The 15,655-nt window shown below is 37.6% G+C and overlaps 1 protein-coding gene across 20 annotated transcripts in view; it reads left to right on the forward strand.

The window, feature by feature from the left end:
- Positions 1–5,066: 5,066 nt before the first annotated feature.
- Positions 5,067–15,655, forward strand: part of ZNF644 (zinc finger protein 644) — a 153,207-nt gene continuing 142,618 nt past the window's right edge. For 7 of the 20 annotated variants that reach the window (XR_005361266.1, XR_005361265.1, XR_005361267.1 and 4 more), the window contains exon 1: positions 5,075–5,222. The gene's annotated coding sequence lies outside the window, so the exon portion shown is untranslated. The other 13 variants (XM_038541420.1, XM_038541419.1, XM_038541418.1 and 10 more) reach the window with 11 other exon arrangements.

Consider the following 15,655-nt stretch of genomic DNA (forward strand, 5'->3'; position numbering starts at 1 on the left):
ACACTTGTCTCTTATACATTTCGTGCTTCTGAACTTGATCAATTCTGGTCTAATTGATTCTCAACCTGCAAAGCTAAGAGCCAAACCCTAGAGGAAAATGACTCCTTGGCATTATCTTTCCCACATGAGGCACTAGTTGAATAGAAAGTGGACCTCTTTCTTTGTCAACTTTAAAATGCAAACAGCACTTTGAGCATGTGGCTTTTGATCTATTTGACCATAAGACATTTGAGGGTTGAGAGTGTTCTCTTTACCTTCACATCTTCCAAGGGGCCCAGTACAATGCCTGGAATATTTTAGGCACCACATGAATATTAAAGAAGAGAGCAGCTCTATATTTTCAGTGCACTGTTCAGGTCCAGGTAGAAAAGGATTAAATTCATCAGCTATGTGGAGGCCAAAACCATTTTATGTTGAGGGTGAAGTATGGCAATCAGAATGAATCTGACAGAGTTTGTAAAAAAATATAATAATAATAATAAAAAAATAAAAAATTAATGTTCCAGAACAAGAAGAGAAATGGATAAGAAAAATAAATAACGATGTGTCATATATTAGAACTGTATTTTTATTTCAGACTAAATGTTTCCTAAATCTATTTTTTAAAAGTTGTAACTACTCTTCCTTTCCTTCTTCAACATCTTTAGAAAATTTAAGTAATCTATGATAGAGATTTTAAGTTTCATTTAGAAGATACTTAATGCCATTTACAATTAAACTAGAGATATAAAAATATAATTTCTAATTATTATAATATAGTCAAAGGAACACATTTGTACAGTAATAGCTCCTAATTATTGATTACAAAGGAAATCAATACATTTAATGTAACCTATTGGCTTATTTTATGTTCATTTTGTATAGTAAAGCACATGGCTGGCTGAAATTGCAGATGCCCTTTTTCCTTGGATGGATCTCAACCAAATATCCCAGAACATCTGGAATCTTTCACTGCGGAAAAAATAAACAATAAAGGCATTTCTCAAATTTAATGTGTGTGGAAATTTGATGAAGGCCTAGTGAGGGCTTTCTTCTAACCAAGAGAAGGCTGGCTGGTTAGTTGCCAAGAATCCTTGAGTAGTGGCATTTACCTAGAGCCTGAGATTAGTCTCTCAGCCTTGTGAGTAGAGTGGCTCTGTTGCTATTTCCCCTTCTTCCCTTTTCATTTACTCCTGAACCCACTACAGTGGGCCGAGTCACTCCACTGACTTTGCTCTTACCAAGGTCACCAATGATCTTGTATACCCAGTGGACATCACTTATCTTTCATAACCTCTTTGCTACATTTACTCAGGATGTGCAGAGCCCCTGCTTTGTGTTCACCAGTCCCATTTCCTTTTCCTCCAGGGCACACTGCCTAACTACATTTCCTAGGCTCCGCCTGCAGTTAAGTGGGACCATGTGACTAAATTGCTGACTAGCGGAAAGTGGGAAGTGATTTGTGCCACTTCTGGGCTTGGCCCTTCAACTTATGGCACTCATTTCTCCATGTGTACTCTGTCTCTTTGCAGGATCCAGTAGAAGACTCTAAGACCTTCAGGGATGGTAGAGTCAAATAAATGGTGGAAGGACCTTTGGTACTTTAGGGTCTCCCTCTCCTTCCCATTGACTACAGTGGAGTGTGACCTGAATAAGAATGAAACTTTACTGTGTGAAGCCATTGAGATTATTTATTATGGTAGTCAGCTGTTACCAATACTTCTTTGGTTTCTGTGGTGTTACTCTCATGCCTGAATCTCTTTTTTCTCTCTGTCCCTCCATTTCTTGTTTTCTTGGACTTCTCTACTTATTTCACAAATATTTTTTATTTAAGTTTCCATGACCCACTATTTTCTTTTTCTACATGTGTTCTGTGAACAAACATATATTTTCATGGTCTACTTCCGATAGGCTGGTAAGTTAGAGTACTGAATATGTTCCTAAATATTAGATATAATTCTTCCTAAATATTAAAAAATATATCTTTACTAAACCTATTTTGCTACCATGTTTTACAAGGTTTTGTATTAAAAAGCTTAAAAAAAATTTTTTTTTAAAGTAGGCTCCATACTCAGCATGGAGCTCAAAGCAGGGCTTGAGCTCAGGACACTTGAGATCAAAAGCCAGACACTTAACTGACTGAGCCACCCTCACCCCTTATGAAGTTTTAACTATGATTTTGAAATCTTTATTATCTACTTCCTCATCTTCCCCATTCCCTGGTAAATTGAGGGTTGATTATATTTTTTGTCTAGTTCTTTTATTGGGCTGTAAAAGCTCCTCGTGCGTTCAACTGGTATTTATTAAATACGTCCAACAAACTTATTCTTCTTTCTGTCGTGGTGCCTAGTACAGGACTTTGTATAGAGTGAGCAATCGGTGAACATTGGTTGAATTGAACTAAATTGTTTATTGGATACCTGCTATGTATAGGGCTCTGTGCTTGAGTTAATATGAGACAAGAATAAATATAAGATGGGATTTCTATTTACTTTATCTTTATGTATGCTGAATATCCTCCTACCCCCACTACAAATGACAAACATTACAATAGTTGCAGTTCCACAAATGAGCCTGCCTCGCAGTCTTGGTACTCAGAGGTGAGTCTAGAACTAGAGAGGCCCTAAGATAAACCCAAAACTTGTCTTTATTAGTAGAATAGTAGATTAATCAAGTTTCATTTTTTTCTTTTTGCTTGGATTTCAGAAGTATTAGAATGTGCAGAATTACCTGCTTTTATCCAACATCAAACTGCTTTTTCTTTTCGATTGGGTCATTTGAGACCACAGCTTACTTTGTATCTTTTATTGGGTAATTCTATTCACTAGAGTAACTTTTCTTCCCTCTCTCTCTTTCTTTTAAAAGATTCTTAATCAGGGATTCCTGGGTGGTTCAGTGGTTTAGCGCCTGCCTTCGGCCCAGGGCGTGGTCCTGGAGTCCTGGGATCAAGTCCCACATCGGGCTCCCTGCATGGAGCCTGCTTCTCCCTCTGCCTGTGTCTCTGCCTCTCTCTCTCTCTCTCTCTGTGTGTGTTTCTCATGAAAAAATAAAATCTTAAAAAAAAAGATTCTTAATCAGATGCATTTATCAGAGCATTATTTTATTATGGTAAGGAGATGTGCTTTGTGAATTTTCTACCAGAGTCAAACTGTTTTCCACATCTTGATGTTTATTCTCAACTACAATTTCCTTTTAATATCTTTAAATACTTTTGCATTGTGCCACATAACTGGTCCTTGGATTTTTCCACTTACCTACATTTTTTTTCTTTTTGCATTACCTTATTCAAGCTTTCTACTCATCAGTTTTTTTGACACCTATTTTGTTTGTAGTTTCATCAACTACTACTGCTTTAATTAATCACAACTATTGCTGATACTACTGTACCTATAGTATTATATCTTAGTTGCTGGATTCTAGTATAAACAAACAGCTTCATTAGTGAGACAGGTTCTGGATCATAGTTGAGTTCTAAGTGGTTCTATTTGCTCGTGGTAGGATACGTCTGTACATTAGTCAGTCAGTATTATAGATTCACAACAGAGGTTGGGAGATTTTTGTTTATTTATTTATTTATTTATTTTGGTAACCTCTTTTTGTAGTGATAACATATCTGGAGAATTTTCATAGTACAAAGTATTTTTATTACTTGTAAATCCAGTAGTAAATGGAGAACGTCCAATTTTAATGATTCTGCAGATGAAATGACCCAAAGGGATCCCCCGTCAATCGGCTGAAAAAATACACACATTTACATTTTACTATTCACTCTTTTGTGTAAATAAGGAAGGAAAAGTCACATTTTAAGGAGTTTAAGAGCTGTGTGACTTTGAGAAAGTCACCTAACCTCCCGTTGCCACATTAGGTTGTAATGAAATTCAGTGAGTTAGGACAATATTTGGTACCTTGTAAGCACTCAGAAGTGTTAGTTGTGTGGTGTTTTTTGTTTTTTTTTTTAAGTGCTAGCTGTTATATTAATACAGCAAGTGTAAATATCTGTTGTTGGAGATCTATGTTTGCTGATGTTGAGAGTCACTATAGCACAGGAAAGAGAATGTTCCTCATTTTCGTCCAATAAGCACAATTACAGTGTATTTCTCTGCATATCAACAACATCTTGAGGGCTTGGAGGATCACAGTTTATGATAGTTGCTAAACTAATGAAACTCTTTTTCCCCTTTAAACTGAAAACAGAGATTCAGAAGAGCTGAAGAATTTAAGACAGGACTTGTAGATAGATCCCTTGGGAACTTTTGGTTCATGTCAAACATATTAGCAACCTCTTGTTTGCTCAGTTCAAAGGCAAACAGAATAATACCCCGAAGTCAGTGTATCTCAAAGGATATATAGTATGTGAAACTGACCTCAGACTCTTGGGGGGGTGGGGGGGGGTGGACGCTTGTTAAAAAGGGAGCTTTCCAGAACTCTGTTGGGACCTACTGATTCATCCAAGGGTTAACTGGTATCTCAAGTGCTTCTTACATCACCTTAATTTGGAGACTCCTGGCATGTTGAGTGATGCAGGGAGCAAGCATCCTCCGTGCCCTTGAAATCTGCAAGAATCAAATGGGGCCAAACCCTGGGCACCTCTTAGGGTAGGCTGCTGCGCTAATGGAGTTGCCACATTTGATGCTTTGCCTGGCCATGGAGCATCTCCCAACAACTGGCTCCCTTAAGATCCAAACCTTCCCCTGCCGTTAAGGTTGCGCCTGGCAATCTTGAGTCCCTTAGCCGTTTTCATCAACAGTAGGAAAAGAAAAGGGGATTTTGGCACGCCAGTGGTTCTGGAAATCAAATATGGGCCTGTTCCACCTTAAAGGGCCTAGGCCCGCCGAAGTGCTCGGGTCTTTGAGAGTTTGGGCACCACCATATTTGGAGCGTGCCTACTTTGGGGCGGGAACCTCCTTGAGAGTGATTAGGTCAGCGCTGGGGGAGGTGACCTTGTTTGGTTTCTGGCACCCGAGAACAGAGCTGCACTGTTCCGGCGGCCCCCGCTGGCCTAATTGGCCCCCGCGCTCCCTCCGGGCCGAGCCGCCGCGCCGCTCCTCGCCGGCCGCCCCCGCGGCCCGCAGCGCGGCAGAGGCGGGAAAGCAGCGCGCCTGCGCCGTGGGAACCGGGGCCGGAGGCGAAAAGCGGGGAGCGGAGGGGGCCGTTGGAGCCGAGTAGCGTACAGAGCGGCGTGTGACGCGGGGACGCCGCGCGCTCCCAACGTCGCCCCGGTTTGACGCACACGGCACCAAACTGTGAGTTTCAGGGGTTATTTGGTCGGAATCTCCGGGGCTCGAGTGGGTTTCGGGCCTCTGGGCTGTGGCGGCGGCGGGATTGAGGGTGGCGGCCGAACTCGGGGGACGCGACCTCCGGCGCTCGGGCCCGGGGAGCTACGCCCTAGGCTGGGTCCCAACCATCCAAAAGGACGCGTTTTGCCGCACAGGCTAAGATGGCGGCGGCGGCCGAGGAGGCGGAGTTGGTGCTACACAAGGAGCCCGGGCCCCGGGTTCGGGGAGGCGGCGGCCGCGGCGGCCGCGGGGGGCGGCGGAGCCTGAGGTGAGCGGCGGCCGCCGCCGCGGGGCGGGACTCGGCGGAGAGGGGGGGGGGGCGGGGGGGGGGCGCTTTCCTCGGCGGCGTCGGAGGATCCGGGAGCGGACACAAAGGGGCTGAGCCGGGCACTAGACTTGGGGGTTTTGTTTAGTCACATGAAGCCGAGCAGCCAGTGAGCAGTAGGGGGAAGGGGCCGAGATGAGGCGGCTTGGGGAGCCCGGCGGTCGCCATTGCAACGCTCCGAGTAACGGGGCGGTCCGAGAGCAGCCCCCAAGCCCTCCTCGGGGCGGCTCGGCTGTGGCCAGAAGCTCCAGCTCTGGCGGGAGGGGTCCACACCCCTCCCCTAACTGGGCCCGGGGCCGCAGAGCCCTCCCCTCCCCCCCTTTCCGCCAGGTCTTATGCCGCTAGGTGCCTGGGAAGTAACAGCCAGAGGTAAATCGCCCCGAGTGTTTGGGTTGCCCGGGGCTTGGTGGGTGTCCAGCTAAAGCTTTTTGCTTCTCCAGGTCTGTCTGATTCCCTGGCCTTTGTGTCCCTGGGAGCTTTATCTCTGCCAGAGGAAAAGCAGGTGTGCTCCACTTCTCCCGGGAACCTGAAGATGAGTTGTCCCAGACCCTTCTCAGTGATTGGAGACTTAGGTGGTGGAGCTAAAGGTTTCTCGTTACGAGACTTCCACAGACGACTTTCGTGTTGGGATCCATCCATGGTTTAGCGACATTAGTGGAAAACTTTTCTTGAACTGCCTGAGTAATTAATACTGACATAAACTTAGTCGTCATAAAACTTTCATGTTTAGACTTTCAGATGTTTTTGTTTTTGTTTTGTTGTTGGGTCATTGAGAAGTATTCCACAAGGGGGTAAACGCAATGGGGGCCTAAATGATGGTCCTGTTTTGTATACAAGTCAATAATTACAACAGAAAAATACCAAAACACCGTCATCATCTCTTCTGGCCGGTTCTGACTAATGCCAGGCTTGTTGCATCTGGATGATAGATTAGATTTGCCTTAATAGTATATTGCTTCTCTGCAGTAGTTTAGTCACATTTCTTTGGTCCAAGAAGAAGGAAAGCGTTTTCAAAAAAAATAAGACAACTCCAGTTACTCAAAGCAAGGAAACCTGCTGTTTGTCTTCAGTGTCATGTGTAAGTATCCAGGAAATGTGATGGCAGTAGTCACGCCTTGGTAGCTTTGGTGAGGAAAAAAATTAGTTTTTATGAGGTGGTTATAATTTACTTTAGACACCATAATAGACGAAACATGAAGGCTCGATCACTGTTGGTGCAGTGGAAACTTTAGAATTCTAACATAACTTGAAGGGACCCTGCACTTAGGGCTGCACCATACTTTGTATATGGTGTGAACTAATATTTGAAGTACAGCAATTGGAAACAACTACCGTTTTGACCAGGTCACATTAACAGAGTAAATAATGTGATTGAAGGGATAAACACATTTAGATCGTTGACTTTAGATGTCTGTCCAAATTAAAATTTGGGTTTTTTAATATGACTTAAAGCTTTCATTTTCCTCGCTTCTTTCAGTCGTATGTTTTCCACCCCCCCGCTTAGCTTTCCTTCTTCTAATAGAAGAATAGAACAATCTTAACTGTATTAAAAGAATAGGAGATGCATTGACATGGGCAAAATGTATTACTGAGTCATGCAGTTTTAGAGTGGAAGGAATCTCAGGGAGCAGCTAGTTATATCCACTGTTTAAGATCTATTTAGGGCCAGATATGATTGAGTTCATGGATAATGGAAAATTGTCTTTTCAATTTCTACCCCCTTGCTCCTTTCATTGGTCACATTGCTGGGATGAGAAGATGACTTTCTGTAACTAATAATGGTAAAAAAATAAAATGTGAGAGTGTTTGAAAGTATCTGTCAGAAACTATTAATGAGAAATTCTGTGACAATAAGTTAAGAACTTTCATTTAACATAATATGGTAATACAGTTTTTAAAATGACTGCCAGTGGAATAATTCCAGATCCAAAATACAGCCATTTCAGGAGCAATGTTGCTTTTGAATTTTGAGGTTTTCAAAAAGCATTCTTGACCCAGAAATTTTAAAAAGCAGGTTTGAAATAACTGTCATTACTACCAGTTATTACAAAAGAAACAAGATGCTGAAAACGATGATGGTAGTTTCGGCTTCAGTTTGTAACAACTTTTTGTTGGATAGATGGACCTGTCACTTAGATTGACCCTTGTTAAAAACAACTTGTTAATATTACTACTACCACAGTTCTTTAACTTCTTTGGATATCAAATACAGTAAAAACTGTTAAATTGTATTGAGGTCTTAAAGCTTTTATGGGTCACTTAAAGTGTGATTAAATTACTGATTTTTTAAGAAAGTTGATAAGCTATTTCTTAATTTTCAACACCGTGTGAGTGGATTTAATTACATTTTAGTCTTGTGATAATTAGGATTACTCTCAGGTTATTTGTAATTATAAAGTGAGTCTGTTATCTGCAAACCTTAAACATTTTGCAGTTTTAATTTGTTATTCAAGTTACAAGAAAGAGTTTTGGTGTGGTTGAATTGAGACGGTATTGGGTAGCATGGGGAGAAGAGAGACTCAAGGACCGTCATTAGAAGTGGTGGGGATACTTGCAATTTAGAGAAATTGGTTGTCAGAGGAGATCAGGTTTGTCCTAGATAACACTGTTAGTGTTAGGGTTACTTATTTAGACTCTTCTCAGGGTGTGATTCCAAAGGAAAAGAGTAGATCTTATTCTTGTAGGAATACTTTTCTCATGATTGCTTTTTAGGCAATCTTAGGGCAGCAGTTTGCCCTGAATTCAGAAATAGGTGTGTTGAATTACCCAGTCCTAATTTTTAAAACACTAATTTTAGCAGTCCTTTTAAAAAAGTGTTTTTAATTTTTCAATCAATAATCCTGTACAATAAAACATGAGAATAAAGGATGACTATCATGATATTTTGGATAGGTATTCAAATGAGCTCTAATTTTTTATATTTATCATCATTAATCCTTATAGAGACTATTTTGTAGATAGAATCTGTAAATATTTACAGTTATGAGATGTAGCAATGACTAAAGGAGATCTAGAAGTATTGTCTTTTAATTCAGGTTTATTAGTAGGAAATTTTGCTTTTAATATTACAAACCATTTACATCTTTGAATTTTCAGAAAGTTGACAATAATCAATCTGATTCTAGCACTAGCTCACCCTGCTGGTTGGCTGAAGTATTTCTGTTCTTCTCTTAAAAACAAATACAAAGATCACCGGAGATCTAGAAGGTAGAACAACAAATTTGATTCATAGTCTTTCTTCGGGAAGGTGGAGGTCTCCATGAAAAAGGTATTTTCTCATCTCAGGGTCTTCGTTGCTCTACTGTTAAGTTTTTTTTAAAATTTTTGACTTTACTAGGAACTCTTATGTTAATTATGAGGAGTTACAATATTAAGTTCAAGGTAGGACATTCCTTAACAGCTTAGAGATGTTAGCAAGGAAAACAAAAAAAGCAAGGAAAACAAAAAAGTTCTGTGAGATAACTTTCCAGGAGGAGAAAAGCAGAGGATTTTTGGGGGAAGAAAAGAAGCATGCCAGTACAGAAGCAACAGTGCACACTTCTGGATGGAGGAAACAGAAGCTGGATTAAGATTGGTGTTTCTAAGATATTTCCTTTATATATATATATATATACATATATATATATATGTATATATATATATGTGTATATATATATATATGTATATATATATATGTACTCTCCCTCTACTAATCTTTGCTTTACCTCTTCTGTTTGCAAGCTGTAGCCTTCCCATTTCATTTGGGATTCTTGGAACTGTGATCTTGTAAGTAACTTTGTGAAAAGTATAGATGAGTAATTTGTTCCTTGCAATTCTATTAGTCTAGACTGGTATAGTTGAAGTTGGTTAGAGTGATAAATATGATTTTTAGGTATTAAGCCTTTTAGTATGTATATCATTCATTGAAGTCAAATATATAGATTTTAAAAGCTTTTAAAAGACTTTTTGTACAAAGTTCAGGAATTCGAATACGTTAGGAGCCAAATGGATAATTTCAAATAAACTCCTAATAAAGTTAGGATTAAAGTATTTTACAGTTTACAAAGCATATATATCTGTATTATATCAGTTATTTATCTAACTTTTATAAAAGATTAACGTTTTTATCCTTTCTTCCATGTCATTTATCCTTTTTACTTGAAAGCTTATGCATATCTTTTTTCATCAGTCTCTTGAGGAAGATTGTAAATATAACTATTATTTTCAGAACACCATTTATTGGGGAGGGAGTGATTCCCAATTGTTGAATGGCTTGGGAAGGTGGATAAAACCTTGCCAAAGTGGAAATTAATTGCCTGTTGCTTACTATTGATTTATTGACTATTACACACACACACACACACACACACACACACACATGAAATCATAGTTACATTTGTAATTATATATGAATAAAGAGGCAGGCTGAGATAAGATTTAAGAATGTAAGCCTTGAAGTATAAAACTGATGGGGTTAAAATCTAGCTCTGTGGGGCTACCAGGCTGGCTCAGTCTGTGGAACATGTGACTCTTGATCTCAGAGGTGTGAGTTGAGACCCCACTCTTTGTTGGGCATAGAGAGTACTTAAAACTAGCTGTGTGAGCACTAAGCAAGACGATTTAACAATAATACCATCTTCATAGAGGCTTAAGGTTTACATTGCATAATTTACATCCTTAGCTTTCTGGTACACAATGGGTATGCAAACGTTACCTTTTATAGTACTACTATTACCATTTGATTTTTTTTTTTTTTAATATATAGTAACTTGAAATTTTCACCTGCAAGTGATTTGGAATTGTATACTTTTGCTCATGTTCCTTTGTTAGACCCATGTCTACAAAGGAAGGTTGTTACAAAGGAAGTCAGAGGCAGGCATCAAAGTGTACCTTCTCCAGTTCTAGCAGCAAAAGCTATTAAATAGGTTCAGTATTTAGTAACACATTCCCTCTTACTACTGTCAGCTGATGAATAAACACACTTGGGAATGAGTATGTTTTAATGAAGTTATTTCCCAACCGATGTGCTGGTTTATCTTTGTTATAATATCCTGAGTTTCTTCACTATTCTCTAAATTTTTGACCCTGAGGATGGTGGTGATCATTAGTAGAGAGAAGAATGAGTGGTTGTGTGTATTTGTATATAATATACATATAAACCTCAGATAGGAGAGAAGATTAGTTTCAACAGCAGCTAGATTGAGAAGAGGCACGTTATCTTTTCATTGCTTAGTCTAAGGGGAATTTCCTCAAACAGCATTTCCTTTGCTGTTTTCCTCTTCATACTTTGTTTTGTATTTGTGCTGATACAGTCTTAAACTTGTTTATTTTTTCTTCTACCACCTACTTCTCCCACTACCAACACAAATCTTTAGGCTTTAAAAAAAAAATTTGTAAAAGAAAGCTAGTAAAGGTAATTTTAAGTTCACATGCAAAGGGGTGTATGAAAAATTAGAAGTTTCATATACCCTTAAACGTGTTTTCAGTGATTTAGAAAATGAAAGGAGAAAAAGTCACCCATAATCTTGTCACCATTGTGCAGTCATTAGTATTAAAGGAAACGGAGATGAGCCTGACGTTAATTAAGCATCTCCTATGTATTTCTTATAATAATGCTTGATATATATATTCTCATTTTATATTCAAGGAAACAAACTCAGACTCGGGTTACATAGATAGTAAATAGTACAGCAGCCAAGTTTGAATATAGGCATGTCTTGATTCTACAGATGAGTTCTTTATTTTCTGCCTTCCTCTCCTTTCTGTCTCTACTTTAACCTAATTATACAATTTGTAAGTTTTATTTCCTACTTATAAAACAACATTGTAAAAGCATTTTTCTGGCTACCCAGAAAAGCAATGTTCAAGCAATGTCTTATTGCCCACATTGTTTATTCATACCACCATATAAAAGCTCTTTGTCTTGGCTGCTGGATGTTGGTACAATGATATTGGTCAAAGTGGAAGCTGCCTTTTTTCCTTACGGAGTGACCAAGAAGAAAAATAATGTAGGTTAATCAGAACTAATACTCTCTGGTATTAGAAAAGCTACAGGTTTAATAATACTATTTGATGAGATACTTAACTCAAAATTGGATATATGTAAAATGTGGTTGAAATTTTCAGTAGCCATCAGAAAACAACTTTTCTTATATTTTTATACTTTGAAATGCTATAAGCTTCCTTGTTAGAAGTATTTTAAAAGGGATATTAAAATTAAATGGGCACTTAATTCTGTTTGTTACTCTCTGTAATTCCTAATGTAATAATCTTTATAAAAGGGAAAATATACCAAATTCCTATAGTCTCATTGGGTGGATGACCTGTAGTAAAAGATAATTTATGGGGCTTTCATAAATAAATTATACAGAGCAGCACTTGCCCAATAGAAATTTGTTGAGCCATAAATGTGATCTAAAATTTTCTATAGCCATGTTACAAAATAAAAAGGTAATAATGATTTTATTAATGTTTATTTAACTCAGTATATTCAAAACATTCTTTCAATATGTAAATACAATTGAGATACTTTACATTCTTTTTTTTAATGCCAAGTCTTCAAAATCAAAAGTGTGTGTTCCACACTTAAAGCACATCTCAATTCAGATTAGCCGTTTTTAAGTGCTTATAGCACCATAGCTTTCATATTGGACAGTGCAGTTACAGATAGTAAGACCTCTACAAGTATGTGGAAAGTTTAGATAGTAAGTTCTGTACAAGTATGAATAAAGGATAAAGTAGAAATCGAATTGAGCCTTAAAGAAAAGCTAAGAAAAGAGTATGCTAGAGAACAAATCTGTAAAGTGATGGGAATTAAAATAGGAGATAGAACTTGAAATCAGATAATAGCGTGACTTGAATCTAGGGAATTTGTTTTGCATGGGGGATATGTATGTGTGAAATATGTTGGAGGGTGCCTGAGCCACCCACGTATTGTACATGAACATTTAATATTAATATTGAAGTGAATTAATCTGAGGCAGAACAAGAAAAATGCTGGGAGAATACTAATCTAACAAAGCCTCATAAGGTCTCCTAAGGGGAAAGAGTTGTGCTTAGGGTGTGTTGGTGTTCTGTAATTTAGAAGTATGACGGAGAATGATCAAAATGGATGAGATTTGAGAAAAGGTTTTTAGGTTTGACTATTGGTGAGTTATTTTTAGATGTTTTATTTTTTTAAAGATGTTTTTATTTATTTGAGAGAGAGCATGAGTGGAGGGGAGGGGCAAACAGAGAGGCTGAGAGTGTCCCTGCTGAGCGCGGAGCCAGACATAGTGCTCAGTCTCACCACCTGGAGATCATGACCTGAGCTGAAATCAAAGGTCAAATGCTTAACTGACTGAGCCACCTAGGTGCCCTTAAATGTTTTATTTAGGTATAACTTAAATTCAGTGAAGTACACAAATCTTACAAATACAGCTCAGTGAAATTTTACAATAAGAACTGATGGCTTGAATCTCTTTGTTTTCTATCCTTGTTTGGCATTAAGTGAATCTGGAGGTAAGCAGACGATAAATAGTTGGTACCACGGCTCCTCTGTTTTGTTTTGTTTTCAGTATGGTTTATGCCAAGATCAGAGAGGTGTTTTTTAGTTTTCATTAATATTGACCCTTTAGAAGTTTTATGACTAGAAAATTTGTTTAGAATGCAGAGATTTTGAATTGCTTCTACAGATAACATAGTTATCTGGCTTGCTTTCATTACAGTATTCTCTAGGCACATAGCCAAGAAGTAGGTAGAGGAGGTCTTGGATTGCCTCCTTATATAGCGGCCTTTTGGAATCTCTTTAATAGTAGCTTCTAAGCATTATGTGAGTTAGCTTTCAGGCATTGCAGGTTACTTAATAAGGTATTTAGTATTTCTGATTGTGATTGTAGGGATAAGAATAAAGTGGTATACTTCTGTTTACAGCTCAGTATGGATTCTCAACTTGAAAGATTTTGACATTTATGTATAAAGAACTAGAATGTCCTCTTAAGGATAATTACACAAAAATTTGAATGGTTAAAATCCATTGAGGTACACTTTACAAAATGAGAACTGGAATGGAATTATTTATTTATTTAAGATTTATTTATTCATGAGAGACATACAGAGAGAGAGAGTCAGAGACACAGGCAGAGGGAGAAGCAGGCTTCATGCAGGGAGCCTGACGTGGGACTCGATGTGGGGTCTCCAGGATTATGCCCTGGGCCGAAGGCAGGCGCCAAACCGCTGAGCCACCCAGGGATCCCTGGAATGGAATTATTGATCATGATTTTTACTTCTAGTGCTTGAATCAGTTTTTTTTTTTTTTTTCAAAATGGAATTAATGGTTATAATACTGTGTTTCATAAATATTGAGCTATGAAAGGTTTGTTTACTAGTGTAACAATTGGTGCTTTGGGGAGAAGGATTTTTGTTTCTGAAATCTGTATTTTAATAAAGTTGTGAAAAGTACATAACAGTGAAAATGTATCTTTACATTCTAGTATGCCTAGTTTTGAGAAATAGATATGTTTTGTAAATTGCAGAAGTGGACAGGAAAATACTTTCTCATTAACGTTTGGTTTACAAATGCTTTTAAACTTATAAGTGAAAATATTTATATAAAGTTTTGGTTTTTAAAGATATATAATAACTTAATATATCCTTGCTTTAAGAATTTTAATAGTTGTCTTAAAGAAATAAAACCTCAACAACTTATGTAGGTTTTGTATTTGTGAAGTATAGAAGGCTAAAGCAAAATTGGTTGATTAGACCTTGAAAACATATGGTTATTATCTAAAAAATATATATATACTTCATATAATACCTTTTGGGTGAGATTTAGAAAACCGCAGACAAAAATAATTAGATTGTTATTAAATAACAGCCTAAAGAGCTGACTTCTATGGGTAGGGAAAAAAACATATTTAACCGTATGTTCTATGTTTTTGTGTTGTTTTGACAAAAGTGAATGTTACATTGAATTTAGTTTTGGGAGATTGGATTTTTTTGTATGCAGAAAAACTTTATTTGCAGGGTTGTATTTTCTCCAACCTTTGCTTGTTTTCATTGGTTTAGTTATTATATAGAATTCACTTGGTATCTCAGGAGGGATAAGAATGCTGATATTTGGGCAAAGAATATGGTTCCTCTAAAGAGCTCATGAACTCAGACACAACTTGAGGAGCACTTAATAATGAAACATTTGAATTACTGAGTTGACACAAAATAAAATGAGTCATATCTTAATAAAGCTTCTTGGCAAAAATAATTTTCCAATGTAGGACTTGAAGAAGTGATATGAATTAGATTAGTGGATAGGGAAGGGAATGTCAACTAGGGAAAAAAGCATATTAAGCACAGAGATGAGAATTGTGGAATGCAAGTATTTTCCTTACTCTGAATAGAGTCAATTTAAGTGAATATAACAAAAAATGAATTTGATATGATTGTGGCCTCTGCTGGATTAATCTAAAGGAATTTGAGTTAGAAATAAGGGATTCTACGGAAGGCCACTGAACAGAAATAAATGAAGAAAAATAAAAAAAAAGATTAGTAGCTAGATGTAACATGATTAGAGAAGTAATTGAAAGTGGGAAAGGGCAGTAAGAGGTGGTTATCTTGGTGGGTGGGAAGGAGGATACATTAAGAGTAAGGATGAGTACTTTTAAAATCAAGCAGGTGAAATATGTAGCTCCTAAGTTTATTGTGCAAAGTTAAACTAAGAATGGAACAGTTTTATTATCTCCTTTTGAAAATAAATTTACTTGGACACACAATGTGCAAATAAATAACACTAATTGGGATACATCTGCCTTGTTCTATTAAAAAAATGATGAGCTTTTAAGTTTGATTTGAAAACTAAAACCCAAGAAAGTTATACAGTAGTGGCATTTTCTGAATTGCTAGTGCTTTGAACTAAAAAAAAAGAAAATACTTGAAGTTAATATTAAGACGAGCTCGTAATTGTAATGTTATATTTTGAGTCATAATAGTACATTTTAGCCTTGGTTTAAGAGACATTTTAATTGGTATAGAAGTTGGTGGAAAAACAGATAAAAATAGTCTGGATACCAGTGTTTAAATTTGTTTTAAAATAAATACTTTAAAATTTAGGAATAGTTGAAAA

Source organism: Canis lupus, chromosome 6, assembly GCF_011100685.1.
Source record: "Canis lupus familiaris isolate Mischka breed German Shepherd chromosome 6, alternate assembly UU_Cfam_GSD_1.0, whole genome shotgun sequence".
Taxonomy (NCBI): Eukaryota; Metazoa; Chordata; class Mammalia; order Carnivora; family Canidae; genus Canis; species Canis lupus.